The 11,446-nt window shown below is 51.3% G+C and overlaps 1 long non-coding RNA gene across 1 annotated transcript in view; it reads right to left on the bottom strand.

Moving 5' to 3' along the window:
- Positions 1 to 482: 482 nt before the first annotated feature.
- Positions 483 to 11,446, bottom strand: part of LOC127035752 (uncharacterized) — a 29,756-nt gene continuing 18,792 nt past the window's right edge. The window contains exon 3 of the long non-coding RNA XR_007769916.1: positions 483 to 729. This is a non-coding gene — a long non-coding RNA (uncharacterized LOC127035752). The remainder of the gene's footprint in view (positions 730 to 11,446) is intronic.

Genomic DNA, 11,446 nt, shown 5'->3' with positions numbered 1-11,446 from the left:
CACAGTTGTTTCCTTTATGATCTGGGCTCTGTTAAGTGAAGAGAAATGGGGTAGAACCCTGCCTGCTGTGTCTGTGCGCTCGGTGGTACACTGACCACCAGGCCCCTGGAAGAGAGAACCCAGCTGGCCCACACATTCAGGGGGAGTTCTGGGAGAAGGGAGGGGGTGACGCTGTATGGAGTATGTGAGACCATTTATAATATTAGTAAAAAGCAACTGAGTCCTGTGGCACCTTGTAGACTAACAGATGTATCGGAGCATAAGCTTTCATGGGTGAATACCCACTTCATCAGATCACAGGCTGGTGGCAGGATGGGACCATGGGGGCCAGCGTGGTGCCCTGCTCTCTCCTCCTTCCCAGCCCCCAGTGCATGACCCTGTGGCTCCCTTGCAGCCAGGCTACTGCCCAAGGGAGGTCAGTAAGATGTCCCAGGGGTCTGGGCACATCAAGTGCAGCCAGAGACTTGGCAGTAGTGTGAATGCCATTGCTCCCGGCACTGCGCAGCACATGGGCAGGGGGGCCCCAGGCAGGCTGGTGGTGCATCGCTGCCCCAGCTCCACACCCACCCAGGATTGCAGAGGGGATGGGGTCTGTGCCTCAGTGGCCCCTCCCTCCTTGGGTCTGCGGGGCACTCGGGAAAGTGCTCTCACCTGCTGGGCAGGAGACAAGTGCCCCACGTGCAGAGACGTCCTGGCAGAGTAGCTTGGCTTTGGCCAGGGTGGAGGACACTGCAAGGCAAGAGGCAGAGTTGTAGCCAGCAGGACCCTGGGTGTGGAAAGGCTGCCCCCTCCCTCCAGGCTCAGGTGGAGAGAAGCTGCCTCTGCCCCAGCTGTTACCTGGGCAGGTGTAACCCACCCAGCCTCACTCCATGTGGCTCTCTGGCTCCCCCGAGTGGTGGCTGGGCTACATACAGTCGCAGTGCCTGGAGCTGGGTGCCCTCTAGCTCAGGCATAGAGCAGCGGTTTTCAACTTGCAATCCATGGGCCGCATGCGGTCCATTTAGCACACAATTGTGACTCAGCTGTGTGCTAAAACATGTTCAAAATTTGCCACTCTGATCTGGAAGGGAGAGGGGCTGGCTGAGGGGAAGACAGCATCTGGCAGCATGCTGGAGCGCAGCTGGGAACTGGTGACAGGGTGCAGGGCTGGTGCAAGGCAGTTTTGTGCCCTAGGCGAAACTTCCACCTTGCATCCCCCTAGCCCTGCAGCAGCTCCCCGCCCCGCCCTGAGGAGCCACCCGTCCCGTGGCAGCTCCCCAGCCCCTGGCCTGAGGAGCCCTGCGGTACCTCCCCACCCCAGCTCACCTCTGCTCCATGTCCTCTCCAAGCAGGACTGCGCAGTGGAACCCCTGGACTGGCTGCTGCCGGCAGCGGAATGCTGACCCAGGGGAACTCCCTGGGTTGCCAGCGGCGTGCCAGGGCAGCCCAGAGGATTCCAGGGGCCTGGGGTCTTCAGCGGTGGGGGGCCCCTGCTTTGGCAGTAATTCGGCAGCAGGGGGCCCTTCCGCTCCGGGACCCACCGCCGAAGTGCCCCGGAGACCCGCCGCGGGGCCCCCCCAACGCAGAATTGCTGCCGAAGTGGGACCAGCTGCCGAAGTGAAGCCGGGTCTTCAGCGGTAATTCTGTGGCAGAGGGCCCCTGCCGCAGGTCTCCGGAGCACTTCGGTGACTGGTCCCAGGGCGGAAAGGCCCCCCACCGCCGAATTACTGCCGAAGACTGGGCTGCGTGTCAGCAGCGGGTCCTGCTTCAGCGGTAATTCACCAGCGGGGGGTCCTTCCGCCCCGGAACGGAAGGACCCCCCGCCAGCAAGGACCGGGAGCAGAAGAAGCGCCAGGGGCCAGGGCCCCATGAGAGTTTTCCGGGGCTCCCAGAGCGAGTGAAGGACCCCGCTCCAGGGGCCTCGAAAAACTCTCGTGGGGGCCCCTGCGGGGCCTGGGGCAAATTGCCCCTCTTGTCCCCCTCTCTGGGCGGCCCTGCTGGCGTGCAGACCCAGAGGAAGCCCTGGGCTGCTGGCTGCCGCGGCAGCGCACTGACCCGGGGAACCCCCTGGGCTGCCGGCAACGGCGCACTGACCACGGGGAACCCCCTGGGCTGCCGGCAACGGCGCACTGACCACGGGGACTGCCGGCTGCCGCGGCGGCGCCCTGACCCGGGGGACACCTTGGGCTGCCAGCTGCCACCGGCAGCTCAGACTCCCTCTCTGTCCCAGAAGCAGCGGCTGCTCAACCATTTAAAAAAAATTTGGGGGTGCTTTTTGGTGCCCCCAAATCTCGGCGCCCTAGGCAACCGCCTAGTCCGGCCCTGACAGGGTGTGAGAAAGTGGGTCTCTGAGCAATGAGGGGGTGGGGGGAGCTAGGAACTAGGGTTTTGTGGGGGTTCTGCAGCACCCTCAAGTTTTACGCTGCCCTGCCACATGCTGCGGGGTCCAGCTCCCCGGGCCCATGCCCAGGCTCTGTTCCTGGCCCTGCTCTGTGGAGGGGTCTCTGGTAGGGGCCGAAGGCATAGGGAACAGTGGAGGGCTTTGTGGGGGGGCGCTGTGGTTCTCAACCTGCAACCCACGTAACATATTGTGGGCCACATATGTGGCCCACAAAGATAATTAAGTTGAGAACCACTGCAGTAGAGTCTCCTGGTTTGAGATCTGAAGGTCCCGGGTTTGATGCCTGTTGCCCACAGCCCTGTAGAAGACTGTTACTCAGGGGAGGCCACTGGGCATCCAGCAAGACCCTACCCTCCGCCTCAGGATGTGAACAAAGGGCAGGGACAGAGGCAGCAGAAATAACTCCTGGCTGCTTCCCCCAGCCACTACACCCAAGTCTGTGCGCTCTGCAGCCGGTCAAGCTAGCAGGGGGCTCGGACAGCTGCATGGGCTTGTGTGGGTGAACTTGGATGCTGCAACTCATATCAGGCCACCTCCGCCACCTTACCCTCCTGGTAGTTCGGGGTGTGGGGTCAGCAGGGGCTGAGCATGATGGACTAAGAGATCCTAGCTAGCCCTGGTTATAGTAGGAGGGGTAGCTCTGTGGTTTGAGCATTGGCCTGCTAAACCTAGAGTTGTGAGCTCAATCCTTGAGGGGGCCATTTAGGGATCTAGGGCAAAAATCTGTCTGGGGACTAGTCCTGCCCTGAGCAGGGGGTTAGACTAGATGACCTCCTGAAGTCCCTTCCAACCCTGATATTGTAGGATTGCCTTGGGTGAGGTGGTGCTAGCTATGCAGACAGCACCTTGTGGACCCGGTCTCCAGAAACTCCCAGGGGCTGACTGACCATCCAGCAGGTCTGTGGCTAAGGCACTGGACTGAGTCACAGGAGAGGTAGGTTTTATTCCTGCCTCTGCCCCCAATTCCCTGTGAGAATCTCTTAGGCCCTCTGGACTTCGGTTCCCCTCTGTGCACAGGGAGTGACAATCCCTCTCTTGGCAGCTCTTTAGGGCAGGGAGCGTCTTACCATGGCCTCTGCAGCACCTGGCACGACAGGGCCCAGAGTGCAGCCACTGGAATAGAACTAACGCAAATGCCGGCTCCGTGCTGTGCTCAGGCCTGAACCAAAGCTAAGGAACATCAGGGAATCCCAAGGGTTCCAGCTCCCCTTTGCCCCATTTGCACACTGAATGGGGCTGGCTGGGAGCAGAATGGGATGGGCAGTGAGAGAGCTGCCCCGGTGGGCTGGCAGAAGCAGGGATTGAACCTGGGACCCCTGGAGTCTCTGCTGTCAAAATCCCAGGCCTCTCATATTAGAGGCAGTAGCAGAAACTGTGTGGCCTGACCACTAGATAGCCACACTTCAGGTACAGATAATTGTGCTCTTATGTGTGGACTGGTTCCACCTTCCTCTCATGTGTTGTACCTGTTTCCCTGCCTCCACCCCTGCACAGCATCTTACCCCCGCACCATGTCCAGTGTATTCTTACTGCAAACCCTTGGGCACCAGCGGCATTAGGTGTCTGCAGGGTTTGGCAGTGGCCTAGTGGGAGCTACGTGGCTCGCAGGGTGTCTAAAAGCACAGCACCTTTGTAGATCTGGGCCAGAGAAGCAAAGGGACTTACTCAAGATCAAACAGGGAGTCTGTGTCAGAGGAGGAGCTTGAAACCCGACCACCCCCCTTGAAGGCTTATGGGCTAACCACTGCACCATCCTGCCCAGGCTCACTGCTCAGATGTGCATTGGTGAGATATGACACAGGCAGCGAGAGTGACTGGCCCCCAGCACATGACGAATTGCAAAGCCAGCTCCCTTGCCCAGTCTGAGGGCTCAGAGCAGAGACTGCTGGAGCTTCGCCTTTTGCTGCAAAGTCCCATCCCCCAGATTCCCCAGCTGGGAGCCACATCTCTGGGGGAGATGCCCCCTGGTCCGACAGACAGTTACAGATGGATCTAACTGCTGCCTGCACCTTCAGATCGACCATGTTATCAATGTTGCACAGAGCACCCGTGTGGCATGCAGGCACCATGAGGGCAAGCGACAGGAACATGGCAGCCTTCATCCCACCGGGTGCTGCGCCGCCTGCAGGGGAAAGACCCAGCCAGTACGTGAGACCCCAGAACAGGAGCCCTCTGGAACCTGTGGCTGGAGCCAAGGTGCATTTGCAAGGCAGTGGAGTGCGGCACAGGCATGAGGGTCAGAAGTGGGGACAGGCAGACCCACGAGTGCAGGAAAGAGTGGCAGGGATTTCCCTAGGGGCTGTACACCCCCCCTGAATTTCTCCAACACCAGCCCACCCCAGTGATGAATCAGATACATGCAGTGTTGCCAATTTAGTCCGTTGGAAATTTGAATTGAAATTGAAACATTAATACACACTTTAAAAGCATACACAGTATATGATAAAATACTTGTACCCAAGAAAGCATAATGCCTTTGGAAAGTCTGAACAAAAACGAGCTTCCTCATACAGCTGTTATTTATGGCAATGTCGGCACATTTGTTTTGGCTGTATTGGCCTACTATGATTGAAGCCAGGTCTGAATGAGCTCTCCCCTGACAGCCAGTGATGAGCCAGGGGTGGAAAGGCTTCAGGACCAGACTGTGTCTTCATGAACTCACCTATTCTGCTTAGGTATCCAGCAGACAGAGCTGTGCTGCCCAAGTGATGCGGGATGGGCCAGCTGCCCCATACGTGTATCCCAGGTCTCAGTCAGGATCATACTCTGTGTGGCCAGCCGTTCCTGCTGTGTCACACTATACCACACAGGGATGCCCTGTAACCCCCATATTCACCATTTGTATATAATTGTGATATTGCATATAAAGCAGGCCATGTGAGGTATCGTGGGAAAGGTTATGATCTGCTGAAAGCCATTGTTCTATCTAAATATGTGTATCTTGACTGCATATGAAGTTATGAGATTGTATTGTATGGTTGTCACTAAAACATGCTGTGGGTGGTGGAATCATCCAGATAGTAGCTCCCCAGAAACAACAAGGGAGCTAACCAACGCTCGGGTGGGTGTCAGCCATCAACAAGTGTTAACCATCAACCATCATTGTCCAGCAAGGGAGCTACAATTCAATGACTCGGTTGCACAAGGCCACACCAGGGGAATTGCTCAACCTTGCCTGGTGACTCAGCAACTTTGGTGGAAGACCGTTCACATTGCTTAAATCTGACAATTAGTGGTTGTACCTTGTGGTCTGTGCCCCCCTTAACCACTGTAGTATACATTGCAAAATTAGCATGCCATAGGCCAATATCCACAATAATCCAAAGTAATATTGTCAGCCCTGACCATCATAATATAGTCCAGCATCCGGGCCACCACCAGAAACACCGCTTCTCTTCTTTTAACGGGGTTAAGATCCTTTTAACACCATTTTGGAGAATCTATTTTAAATGTGTCCAATTGTTGGCATTTGCATCAAGCTGCTCCTGCAGGTTTTGCATGCTTTTGTCTATATCATGAGACCACGGAATGTCCACAGAGAAATGGGGTATTGTCCAAACTAGCTCAACCACGTGGTATGGAATCAGGTAGTAAGCACTGGTTCGACTGTCCACAGCAATAAGTTCCACAGATCCATTCGTGCATTGAAGTCCCGATGGCTGTGTGTAGATGTGTGTAACTGTGCCAGATGCTGGTGCAATTGTGTCCCTAAGTGTTGTGCACATTTCCAGCAAACACCCCATACCCCATGTATATCACTCCTAATGGCCCCATTTGCAACAGGCCATTAATTCTGCCCCTCCATGGCCATCGAGGAGGGACACATTCAAATATTTTCTCTGGACAAATAATTACTTAAGTGAATTATTGTCCATTTTACACCATTTCATCCTCCCCAGTGGTTCCCAGCGAGCTCCTCCATTTCCCATTGTTCCAATAGGGCTCATGGGGACCATCTTAGTAGCCGTCCCATTCTAAGGTACCACAGTAACTATTATACAGGAGCTACCCCCAGAGTTGAGCATTTTGTATCCCCCCCCAAGTTAGCCTTTTGAAGCCATCCTCCGCCCATGTCATGAGGTTTCCTGTCCATTGAATTAGCCACAGGTTCACTTTTGCCGCTCTTTTCCATCCCATTGAGATTGCAGATTGTTGCTGTGCCAGTAGCTTATTGATTTGCTGCTGCAATTTCACATTTTGGCTTTTCAACTGCTTGGTTACCCAACTGTCCCCCCAGATTTCATAGACCCAAACCCATGGTTCCTGCTCCCCACAAATCCCTTTTCCAGTAATGTTTCCATGTATGCCCCTCACACACCAATTAAGTTGTTACTTGAACTCTTCTATGTATCAGAGTGGTAGCCATGTTAGTCTGTATCAGCAAAAAGAACAGGAGTACTTGTGGCACCTTAGAGACTAACAAATTTATTTGAACATAAGCTTTTGTGGTCTAAAACCCACTTCATCAGATGCATGCAGTGGAAAATACAGTAGGAAGATATATATACACAGAGAACAAGAAAAAAATGGGTGTTGCCATACTAACTATAATGAGAGTAATCAGGTAAGGTGGGCTATTATCAGCAGGAGAAAAAAAACTTTTGTAGTCATAATCAGGATGGCCCATTTCCAACATTTGACCAAAAGGTGTGAGCAACAGTAGGGGGAAAAATTAGCATGGGGAAATAGGTTTTACTTTGTGTAATGACCCATCCACTCCCAGTTTCTAGTCAACCCTAATTTAATGGTGTCCAGTTTGCAAATTAATTCCAATTCTGCAGTTTCTCATGGGAGTCTGTTTTTGAAGTTCTTTTGTTGGAGTATTGCGACTTTGAGGTCTGAAATCGAGTGACCAGGGAGTGTTCTGGCTGAGTGTTGAAGTGTTCTCCGACTGGTTTTTGAATGTTATAATTCTTGGCATCTGATTTGTGTCCATTTATTCTTTTGCGTAGAGACTGTCTGGTTTGGCCAATGTAAATGGCAGAGGGGCATTGCTGGCACATGATGGCATCTATCACATTGGTACATATGCAGGTGAATGAGCCTCTGATAGTGTGGCTGATGTGATTAGGTCCTATGATGGTATCCCCTGAATAGATATGGGGGCAGAGTTGGCAAAGGGCTTTGTTGCAAGGACAGGTTCCTGGGTTAGTGTTTTTGTTGTGTGGTGTGTGGTTGCTGGTGAGTATTCAGGTTTGGGGGCTGTCTGTAAGTGAGGACTGCCCTGTCTCCCAAGATCTATTAAAGTGGGGGATCGTCCTTCAGGATAGGTTACAGATCCTTGATGATGCACTGGAGAGATTTTAGTTTGGGGCTGAAGGTGACAGCTAGTGGCGTTCTGTTACTTTCTTTGTTGGGCCTGTCCTGGAGTAGGTTACTTCTGGGAACTCTTCTGGGTCTGTCAATCTATTTCTTCTCTTCATCAGGTGGATACTGTAGTTTTAAGAACACTTTATAGAGATCTTGTAGGTGTCTGTCTCTGTCTGAGGGGTTGGAGCAAGTGTGGTTATATCTTAAGGCTTGGCTGTAGACAATGGATCGTGTGGTGTAGTCTGGATGAAAGCTGGAGGCATGTAGGTAAGTATAGTGGTCAGCAGGTTTCCAGTATAGGGTGGTGTTTAAGTGACCATCACTTATTAGCACTGTAGTGTCCAGGAAGTGGATCTCTTGTGTGGATTGGTCCAGGCTGAGGTTGGTGGTGGGATGGAAATAGTTGAAATCATGGTGGAATTCCTCAAGGGCTTCTTTTCCATGGGACCAGGTGATGAAGATGTCACCAATGCAGCACAAGTAGAGTAGGAGCATTATGGGACGAGAGTTGAGGAAGCATTGTTCTAAGTAAGCCATAAAAATGTTGGCTTACTGTGGGGTCATGGGGGTACCCATAGCAGTGCCACTGACTTGAAGGTTTACATTGTCCCCAAATGTGAAATAGTTGTAGGTGAGGACAAAGTTACAAAGTTCAGCCACCAGGTTTGCCATGACATTATTGGGGATGCTGTTCCTAATGGCTTGTAGTCCATCTTTGTGTGGAATGTTGGTGTAGACAGCTTTCTACATTCGTAGTGGCCAGAATGATGTTTTCTGGAAGATCATCAATGGACTGTAGTTTCCTCAGGAAGTCAGTGGTGTCTTGAAGATAGCTAGGAGTGCTGGTAGCATAGGGCCTGAGGAGAGAGTCTACATAGCACTCTATTACACCGACGTGCACGGGCTGAAATTGTGGAAAAGCAGCATCACTTGCCCCATAACCTCAGCCGTGCAGAACACTCCTTTGTGCTGCCATTTATGGGCAGTTCTCTCCTTCCTCTATCAGCTTGGTAATTTGCATCCACACGGATGCTTTCTGCCTTGCTTTTGGATCCAAAGCTACTAGCAGTTCAGAGACTCCATCTTAAAAGGGACACAATCAACTTCCACCCGAGTTCTGATTACTTTTCACTTTAACTCCTGCTGCCAAAACACACAGTGATCTGAGAAAGGAAACACAACCTATTGTGGCTCCTTTTGGAGCTCTGAGAGGATTTTAATTATGTAGCATGTTTTGTTTGCATTTCTTTTACCCCTTCTACAATATACACTGGACATGTTCTGGGAAAATGCACCCCCACCCCCGCCACAATTCAACTTTACAACATTATATTAGCCACATCAACATTCACACAAGGTGTAACTGCCTCCCCGCTGTGCTCACAGAGTTCTCATGCACCCCCACCAGAGCGACAGTCCAATCCCCCAGAGCTACCCCAAGGTCAGTGTTCCCAGCACTGCTGCCCTTTTCCTTCTCCTTTTTCCTGTGCACACACAGAAAAGATCCAGAATGTCTCCCCCATCCCCTGCCCCCGGCTGCTTCCCACCACAGCCATGGCTTTGCTCTTTATTTAAGAACATATTAAACTTTGTAAAGCATTGAGGTACCTTAAGGGTTAAATGCTAAACAGCAAAGCCAAGCAACACTAGTTACCTGTGTCAGGTAAAATGTGTCAGTTTTGCAACATTGAATGAAAGATTGAAATGGGTTTTTAGTGGTATTATTTAAAAACAAAACAAAACCAAGTCATCTTAAACCTACAAACAGGATTTTACAAACCAGGAGTGTTGGTTTCGGTCCTTAAAACCTCACATAATTACACACAAAGATTCACACACACAAATTCTCTTTTGCCCAACACCCCTTGCACTGCTATTATTATTTTTTACACAACTGTACCCAAGTTACATTCCCATCTTGTACGATCGAGACAGTCAAGTTAAGTTCCAATAGAAACCCCTTACTTTCCTTTAGTGATTTTGATTAACTCGTCCAATAGTTAAAATAATATAGATCAGAGTATCTTACAGACCATGTCTGTGGGAAAAGGGCCCATTTTCCTTCAGAATAGCTATAAAGGCTCCTGAGGACAAAACCACAGTGGTGGTAGTAGCCACCTGACCCCCCTGTATAATTTATTTAACTACCAGGGTTCCTCCCAATGTGACTGTACCAAGTTGCACAAATAATTACATTTACATAACTGAGTTTTATCATCAAACCAAAAACTTCCTTCTTATAACACCACAACTGTTCCTTTTTAACATCTTCACAACCGTTACCTTTAAACATTTCCACAACTCCCAACCAAACTGAGCAAACTGAGGAGCAGGAGGAGGAGGAGGAGAGGAAGAAGGATATAGTTAGCTCTGAGCTAAGGGCTTCCTAAGTTTAAACAGCTGGGACCCTTATCCCCAGGCTTTTATCCTGGCTCTGGGAGAAGAGTAGGGGTTGTTCCCCACTCCTGCAAACCCTGCTGTTTTTTACTTTGAAAATTCTTTCCTCCATTCCCCCAGGACCAAGTCCCAGCTCTGTCTCTAAAGGTGGTCTGGTAACTCTGCTTTTGACTCCAAACCCTGTTGTGCCAAATCATCTTTAACCACCCCTAACTCTAATTTACAATCCTCCAGTAGCACAGCAGGATTGGTTCATCGTGAAAGAGTCTACCCATTGTTCTCTAAAATGTGTCTTTTTAAATACGACTCCCTCTTTTTTCCCTCCTGCAGCTGCAAATATTTCAACGCTCCCCCTATCATCTCTGTCCCAGAGGCTAGCACAGATAAGAAGGTAAAAAAACGCACTTGCAATGAAATGTTCTCTGAGCTCATGCAGCCCTCCCACACTGAAAGAGCTCGGCAGAATGTGTGGAGGCAAACAATGTCAGAGTTGAGGAAAGCAGAAAACGAATGCAAGGACAGGAGGGATGAGCAAGATGAGAGGTGGTGGGAGCGAGATGAGAGGAGGCAGGATGCAATGCTAAGGCTAACGGGGAAGCAAACTGACATGCTCTGACGTCTGGTGGAGTTGCAGGAAAGGCAGCAGGAGCACAGATCGCCGCTGCTGCCCCCGTGTAACCGCCCGCACTCCTCCTCAAGTTCCACAGCCTCCTCACCCAGACGCCCAAGAACACAGGGGGACTCCGGGCACCCTACCACTCCACCCCAGAGGACTGACCAAGCAACAGAAGGCTGGCATTCAATACTTTTTGAAGTGCAGTGTGGCCTTGTCCTTCCCTCCTCCCTCATTCACCACCCAACCTGGTGCTTCCTTCCTCCCCAACCCCTCCCAGGCTACCTTGGCAGTTATCCCCCTATTTGTGTGAAGAATTAATAAAGAACAATAAACAAAAATGACTTTATTGCTTCTGCAAGCAATGATCGAAGCGGGAAGGATGGTTGACTTACAGGAAAGTAGAGTGAACTAAAGAGGCAGGTTTTCATCAAGGAGGCGGATTTTCATCAAGGAGAAACAAACAGAACTGTCACACTGTAGCCTGGCCCGTCATGAAACTGGTTTTCAAAGCTTCTCTGATGGGCAACATGCCCTGCTGTGCTCTTCTAATCGCCCTGGTGTCTGGCTGTGCATAATCAGTGGCCAGGTGATTTGCCTCAACCTCCCACCCCGCCATAAACGTCTCCTCCTTACTCCCACAGATATTGTGGCGCACACAGCAAGTGACAATAAGAATTAGAATATTGGTCTCGCTGAGGTCTAACTGAGTCACTAAACTGCATCAGCACACTTTTAAACTTCGA

The sequence above is a fragment of the Gopherus flavomarginatus genome, chromosome 16 (assembly GCF_025201925.1).
Source record: "Gopherus flavomarginatus isolate rGopFla2 chromosome 16, rGopFla2.mat.asm, whole genome shotgun sequence".
In the NCBI taxonomy this organism is placed as follows: domain Eukaryota; kingdom Metazoa; phylum Chordata; order Testudines; family Testudinidae; genus Gopherus; species Gopherus flavomarginatus.
Note: the sequence above shows the minus strand (reverse complement) of the source record. Positions and strands in the feature narration are given on the sequence as shown.